Source organism: Globicephala melas, chromosome 6 (genome assembly GCF_963455315.2).
Source record: "Globicephala melas chromosome 6, mGloMel1.2, whole genome shotgun sequence".
NCBI classification, from domain to species: Eukaryota; Metazoa; Chordata; class Mammalia; order Artiodactyla; family Delphinidae; genus Globicephala; species Globicephala melas.
Window position 1 is genome coordinate 80,071,152 of NC_083319.1, and position 8,267 is coordinate 80,079,418.

Consider the following 8,267-nt stretch of genomic DNA (forward strand, 5'->3'; position numbering starts at 1 on the left):
GGTATACACAGCTGGTTCAACATTAAAAATCAATTAATATTGATTAATTGATTTAATTAATAATTAATTAATTTAATCAATCCATCACATCAACAAAACTGAGTCATTTGTTGAGATGTGGATGGATCTAGAGACTGTCATACAGAGTGAAGTAAGTCAGAAAGAGAAAAACAAATATCGTATATTAACACATGTTTGTGGAACCTAGAAAAAGGTACAGACGAACCGGTTTGCAGGGCAGAAGTTGAGACACAGATGTAGAGAACAAACGTATGGACACCAAGCAGGGAAAACCACAGTGGGGTGGGGATGGTGGTGTGCTGAATTGGGCGATTGGGATTGACATGTATACACTGATGTGTATAAAATTGATGACTAATAAGAACCTGCAGTATAAAAAAACAAACAAACAAACAAAACAACTGATACTAAACTTTCTTTGGGTTATTTGTATGGAAATATGTTAATATAAATGTTTCAGACATTTAAAAAATCAATTAATATAATCCATCACATCAATAGGCTAAAGAAGAAAAATCAGATGATCATATCAGTAGGTGCAGAAAAAGCATTTGACAAAATCCAACACTCATTCATGATAAGCACACACAAATGGGGTTGGGGGGATTTCCTTAGCTTGACAAAGAACATTCACAAAAAACCTACAGCTAACATCATACAGTTAACATGTCACCATCACTAATGGTGAGAAACTAGAAGCTTTCCTGCTAAGATCAGGAACAAGGCAAGGATGTCCCCCCCTTACCACTCGTTTTCAACACCGTACTGGATGTCCTAGCTAATGCAATAAGACAAAGAAAGGAAACAAAAGGCACACTGATTGGAAAGAAAGAAATAAAACTGTCATTGTTCACAGATGACATGATTGTCTATGTAAAAATCCAAAAGAATTGACCAAAAATCTCCCAGAACTAATAGAAACTATTATAGCAAGATTAAACAATACATAGGTAATCTATAAAAGTTGATCACTTTCCTATATACCAACAGTGAATAAGTGGAATTTGAAATTAAAAATGCAATACTATTTGCATTAGCACCCAAAGAAATGAAATTCTAAGGCATAAATCCAGCAAAATATGTATAAAATCTACATGAAGAAAATTATAAAAATTTGAGGAAGAAAATCAAAGAACTAAATAAATGGAGAGACAGTCCCTGTACAAGGATAAGAAGACTCGGGACTTCCCTGGCAGTCCAGTGGTTAGGACTCCACACTACCATTGCAGGGGGTATGGGTTCAATCCCTGGTCAGGGAACTAAGATCCCACATGCCACATGGCAAGGCGAAAAAAAAAAAGGTTAAGAAGACTCAATGTTGTCAAAGGTGTCAGTTCTTCCCAACTTACTCTATAGATTCAATCCATCCAAATCAAAATCCAGCAAGTTATTTTGTGGTTATTGACAAACTGACTCTAAAGTTTATATGGAGAAGCAAAAGACCCAGAATAGCCAACTCAATAGTGAAGAAGAACAAAATCAGAGGACTGACACTACTTGACTTCAAGACTTACTCTAATTCTATAATAATCAAGACAGTGCAGTATTGGTGAAAGAACAGACAGATAGACCAATGGAACACAATAGAGAGCCCAGAAATAGACCCACATAAATACAGTCAACTGATCTTTGATAAAGGAGCAATAGTAACGCAAGGGAGAAAAGACAGTCTTTTCAACAAATAATGCTGGAACAACTAGATATCCACATGCAAAAAAAAAAAAAAAAAAGAATCTAGACAAAAACTGTATACCTTTCACAAAAATCAACTGAGGAGATTCATTCAAAATGGAGGAGTAGAACGATGTGCACTTACTCCCTCTTGAGAGAGCATGAGAATCACAACTAACTGCTGAACAATCATCGAAAGGAAGACACTGGAATTCACCAAAAAAGATACCCTACATCCAAAGACAAAGGAGAAGCCACAATGAGATGGTAGGAGGGGTGCAATCACAATAAAATCAAATCCCATAACTGCTGGGTGGGTGACTCACAAACTGGAGAACAATTATACCACAGAAGTCTGCCCACTGGAGTGAAGGTTCTGAGCCCCATGTCAGGCTTCCCAACCCGGGGGTCTGGCAACAGGAGCAGAAATTCCCAGAGAATCAGACTTTGAAGGCTAGTGAGATTTGACTGCAGGACTTTGACAGAACTGGGGGAAAAGCAGACTCTACTCTTGGAGGGCACACACAAAGTAGTGTGCACATCAGGACCCAGGTGGAAGGAGCAGTGGCCCCATAGGAGACTGAAGAAGACTTACCTGCTAGTGTTGGGGGGTCTCCTGCAGAGGCAGAGGGTGGCTGTGGCTCACCATGGAGACAAAGACACTGGTAACAGAAGTTCTGGGAAGTACTCCTTGGCATGAGCCCTCCAAGAGTCCACCATTAGCCCACCAAAGAGCCTGTGGGCTCTGCTGCTGGGTCACCTCAGGCAAAACAACCAACAGGGAGGAAACTCAGCCCCACCCATCAGCAGACAAGCAGATTAAAGTTTTACTGAGCTCTGCCCACCAGAGCAATACCCAGCTCTACCCACCACCAGTCCCTCCCATCAGGAGGCTTGCACAAGCCTCTTAGATAGCCTCATTCACTAGAGGGCAGACAGCAGAAGCAAGAAGAACTACAATCCTGCAGCCTGGAATGAAAACCACATTCACAGAAAAATAGACAAAATGAAAAGGCAGAGGACTATGTATCAGCTGAAGGAACAAGATAAAACCGCAGAAAAACAATTAAATGAAGTGGAGATAGGCAACCCTGCAGAAAAAGAATTCAGAATAATGATAGTGAAGATGATCCACGACCTTGTAAAAAGAATGGAGGCAAAGATCGAGAAGATACAAGAAATGCTTAATAAAGACCTAGAAGACCCTGAGAAAACCATAATTCAAAAAGAGTCATGTATCAAAATGTTCATTGCAGCTCTATTTACAATAGCCCAGAGATGGAAACAACTGAAGTATCCATCATCGGATGAATGGATAAAAAAGATGTGGCACATATATACAATGGAATATTACTCAGCCATAAAAAGAAACGAAACTGAGCTATTTGTAATGAGGTGGATAGACCTAGAGTCTGTCATACAGAGTGAAGTAAGTCAGAAAGAGAGAGACAGGTACTGTATGCTAACACATATATATGGAATTTAAGAAAAAAAAATGTCATGAAAAACCTAGGGGTAAGACAGGAATAAAGACACAGGCCTACTAGAGAATGGACTTGAGGATATGGGGAAGGGGAAGGGTAAGCTGTGACGAGGCGAGAGAGTGGCATGGACATATAAACACTACCAAGCGTAAGACAGATAGCTAGTGGGAGGCAGCCGCATAGCACAGGGAGATCAGCTCAGTGCTTTGTGACCACCTGGAGGGGTGGGATAGGGAGGGTGGGAGGGAGGGAGATGCAGGAGGGAGGAGATATGGGAACATATGTATATGTATAACTGATTCACTTTGTTATAAAGCAGAAACTAACACACCATTGTAAAGCAATTATACTCCAATAAAGATGTAAAAAAAAAAAAAAGACCTAGAAGAATTAAAGAACAAACAGAGATGAATAATACAATAACTGAAATGAAAAATACATTAGAAGGAATCAATAGCAGAACAACTGAGGCAGAAGAACAGATAAGTGACCTGGAAGACAGAATGGTGGAATTCACTACCATGGAACAGAATAAAGGAAAAAGAATGAAAAGAAATGAAGACAGCCTAAAAGACCTCTGGGACAATATTAAACGCACCATCATTTGCATTATAGGGGTCCCAGAAGGAGAAGAGAGAGAGAAATGACCCGAGAAAATATTTGAAGAGATTATAGTCGAAAATTTCCCTGACATGGGAAAGGAAATAGCCACCCAAGTCCAGGAAGCACAGAGAGGCCTAGGCAGGATAAACCCAAGGAGAAACATGCCGAGACACATAGTAATCATACTAACAAAAATTAAAGACAAAGAAAAATTATTAAAAGCAACAAGGGAAAAACGACAAATAACATACAAGGGAACTCCCATAAGGTTAACATCTGATTTCTCAGCAGAAACTCTACAAGCCAGAAGGGAGTGGCATGATATATTTAAAGTGATGAAAGGGAAGAACCTACAACCAAGATTACTCTACCAAGCAAGGATCTCATTCAGATTCAATGGAGAAATCAAAAGCTTTACAGACAAGCACAAGCTAAGAGAATTCAGCACCGCCAAACCAGTTCTACAACAAATGCTAAAGGAACTTCTCTAAGTGGGAAACACAAGAGAAGAAAAGGACCTACAAAAACAAACCCAAAACAGTTAAGAAAATGGTCATAAGAACATACATATCGATAATTACCTTAAATGTGAATGGATTAAATGCTCCAACCAAAAGACACAGGCTCGCTGAATGGATACAAAAACAAGACCCATACATATGCTGTCTACAAGAGACCCACTTCAGACCTAGGGACACATACAGACTGATAGTGAGGGGATGGAATAAGATATTCCATGCAAATGGAAATCAAAAGTAAGCTGGAGTAGCAATATTGATATCAGGTAAAATAGACTTTAAAATAATGTTAAGAGACAAGGAAGGACACTACATAACGATCAAGGGATCAATCCAAGAAGAAGATATAACAATTATAAATATATATGCACCCAACATAGGAGAACTTCAATACATAAGGCAAATGCTAACAGCTATAAAAGAGGAAATTGACAGTAACACAATAATAGTGGGGGACTTTAACACTTCCCTTATGCCAATGGACAGATCATCCACAGAGAAAAGTAATAAGGACACAAAAGCTTTAAATGACACAATAGACCAGATAGATTTAATTGATATTTATAGGACATTCCATCTGAAAAGAGCAGATTATACTTTCTTCTCAAGTGCACATGGAACATTCCCCAGAATAGATCACATCTTGGGTCACAAATCAAGCCTCCAGAAATTTAAGAAAATTGAAATCATATCAAGCATCTTTTCTGACCACAACACTATAGGATTAGAAATCAATTACAGGGGGAAAAACGTAAAAAACACAAACACATGGAGGCTAAACAATATGTTACTAAATAACCAAGAGATCACTGAAGATATCAAAGAGGAAATCAAAAATACATAGAGACAAAAAACAATGAAAACATGACAATCCAAAACCTATGTGATGCAGCAGAAGCAGTTCAAGAGGGAAGTTTATAGCAATACAATCCTACCTCAAGAAACAAGAAAAATCTCAAATAAACATCTTAACCTTACACCTAAAGGAACTAGAGAAAGATGAACAAACAAAACCCAAAGTTAGTAGAAGGAAAGAAATCATAAACATCAGAGCAGAAATAAATGAAATAGAAACAAAGAAAACAATAGCAAAAATCAATAAAACTAAAAGCAGGTTCTTTGAGAAGGCAAACAATATTGATAAATCTTTAGCCACACTCATCAAGAAAAAGAGGGAGAAGACGCAAATCAATAAAATTAGAAATGAAAAAGGAGGAGGTACAATGGACATTGCAGAAATACAAAGCATCATAAGAAACTACTACAATTAACTCTATGCCAATAACATGGACAACCTGGAAGAAATCGACAAATTCTAAGAAAGGTATAACCTTCCAAGACTGAACCAGGAAGAAACAGAAAATATGAACAGACCAATCACAAGTAATGAAATTGAAACTCTGATTAAAAATCTTCCAAAAAACAAAAGTCCAGGACCAGATGGCTTCACAGGGGAATTCTATCAAACACTTAGAGAAGAGCTAACACCCATCCTTCTCAAAGTGTTTCAAAAATTTGCAGACAAAGGAACACTCCCAAACTCATTCTACGAGGTCACCATCAACCTGATAACAAAACCAGACAAAGATACAACAAAAAAATAAAATTACAGACCAATATCACTGAATATCACGAATATAGGTGCAAAAATCCTCAACAAAATACTAACAAACAGAATCCAACAACACATTAAAAGGATCATACACCATGATCAAGTGGGATTTATCCCAGGGATGCAACGATTCTTCAATATACGCAAATCAAACAATGTGATACACCATATTAACAAACTGAAGAATAAAAACCATATGTTCATCTCGATAGATGCAGAAAAATCTTTGACAAAATTCAACACCCACTTATGATAAAAACTCTCCAGAAAGTGACCATAGAGGGAAACTACCTCAACATAATAAAGGCCATATACAGCAAACCCAGAGCAAACATCATTCTCAATGGTGAAAAACTGAAAGTATTTCCTCTAAGATCAGGAATCGGACAAGGATGTCCACTCTTACGACTATTATTCAATACAGTTTTGGAAGTCCTAGCCATGGCAATCAGAGAAGAAAAAGAAATAAAAGAATCCAAATTGGCAAAGAAGTAAAACTGTAACTGTTTGCAGATGACACGGTACTGTACATAGAAAATCCTAAAGATGCCACCAGAATACTACTAGAGCTAATCAATGGATTTGGTAAAGTTGCAGGATACAAAATTAACACACAGAAATCTCTTGCATTCCTATACACTAACAACAAAAGATCAGAAAGAGAAATTAAGGCAACAATCCCATTCACCACTGCAACAAAAAGAATAAAATACCTAGGAATAAACCTACCTAAGCAGGTAAAAGACCGGTACTCAGAAAACTATAAGACACTGATGAAAGAAATCAAAGATGACACAAACATATGGAGACATATACCATGTTCTTGGATTGGAAGAATCAACATTGTGAAAGTGACTCTACTACCCAAAGCAATCTACAGATGCAGTGCAAGCCCTATCAAACTACCAATGGCATTTTTCACAGAATTAGAACAAAAAATCTTAAAATTTGTATGGAGACACAAAAGAACCCAAATAGCCAAAGCAATCTTGAGGTAAAAAAATGGAGCTGGAGGAATCAGACTCCCTGACTTCAGACTATACTACAAAGCTTCAGTAATCAAGAAAATATGGTACTGGCACAAAAACAGAAATATAGATCAATGGAACAGGATAGAAAGCCCAGAGATAAACCCATGCACCTATGGTCAACTAATCTATGACAAAGGAGGCAAGGATATACAATGGAGAAAAGAGAGTCTCTTCAATATGTGGTGCTGGGAAAACTGAACAGCTACATATAAAAGAATGAAATTAGAACACTCCTTAACACCATACACAAAAATAAACTCAAAATGGATTAAAGATCTATATGTAAGACCGGACACTATAAAACTCTTAGAGGAAAACATAGGAAGAATACTCTTTGACATAAATCACAGCAAGATCTTTTTTTTAAATAGATCTTTATTGGAGTATAACTGCTCCACAATACTGTGTTGGTTTCTTGACCCACCTCCTAGAGTAATGGAAATAAAAACAAAAATAAACAAATGGGACCTAATGAAACTTAAAAGCTTTTGCACAGCAAAGGAAACTATAAACAAGATGAAAAGACAACACTCAGAATGGGAGAAAATATTTGCAAACGAATCGACGGACAAAGGATTAATCTCCAAAATATACAAGCAGTTCATGCAGCTCAATATCAAAAAAACAAACAACACAATCCAAAAATGGGCAGAAGACTAAATAGACATTTCTCCAAAGAAGACATACAGATGGCCAAGAGGCACATGAAAAGCTGCTCAACATCAGTAATTATTAGAGAAATGCAAATCAAAACTACAATGAGGTATCACCTCACAGCAGTTAGAATGGGCATCATCAGAAAATCTACAAATGACAAATGCTGGAGAGGGTGTGGAGAAAAGGGAACCCTCTTCCACTCTTGGTGGGAATGTAAATTGATAAAGCCATTATGGAGAACAGTATGGAAGTTCCTTAAAAAACTAAAAATAGAATTACCATATGACCCAGCAATCCCACTACTGGACATATACCCAGAGAAAACCGTAATTCAAAAAGACACATGCATCACAATGTTCACTGCAGAACTATTTACAATAGCCAGGTCATGGAAGCAACCTAAGTGTCCATCGACAGATGAATGGATAAAGAAGATGTGGTACATATATACAGTGGAATATTACTCAGTCATAAAAAGGAACTAAATTGGGTCATTTGTAAAGACGTGGGTGGACCTAGAAACTTTCATATGAGTGAAGTAAGTCAGAAAGAGAAAAACAAATATCGTATATTAACGCGTATATGTGGAATCTAGCAAAATGGTGCAGATGAACCAGTTTGCAAGGCAGAAATAGTCAAAGATGCAGAGAACAAGCGTATGGACACCAAG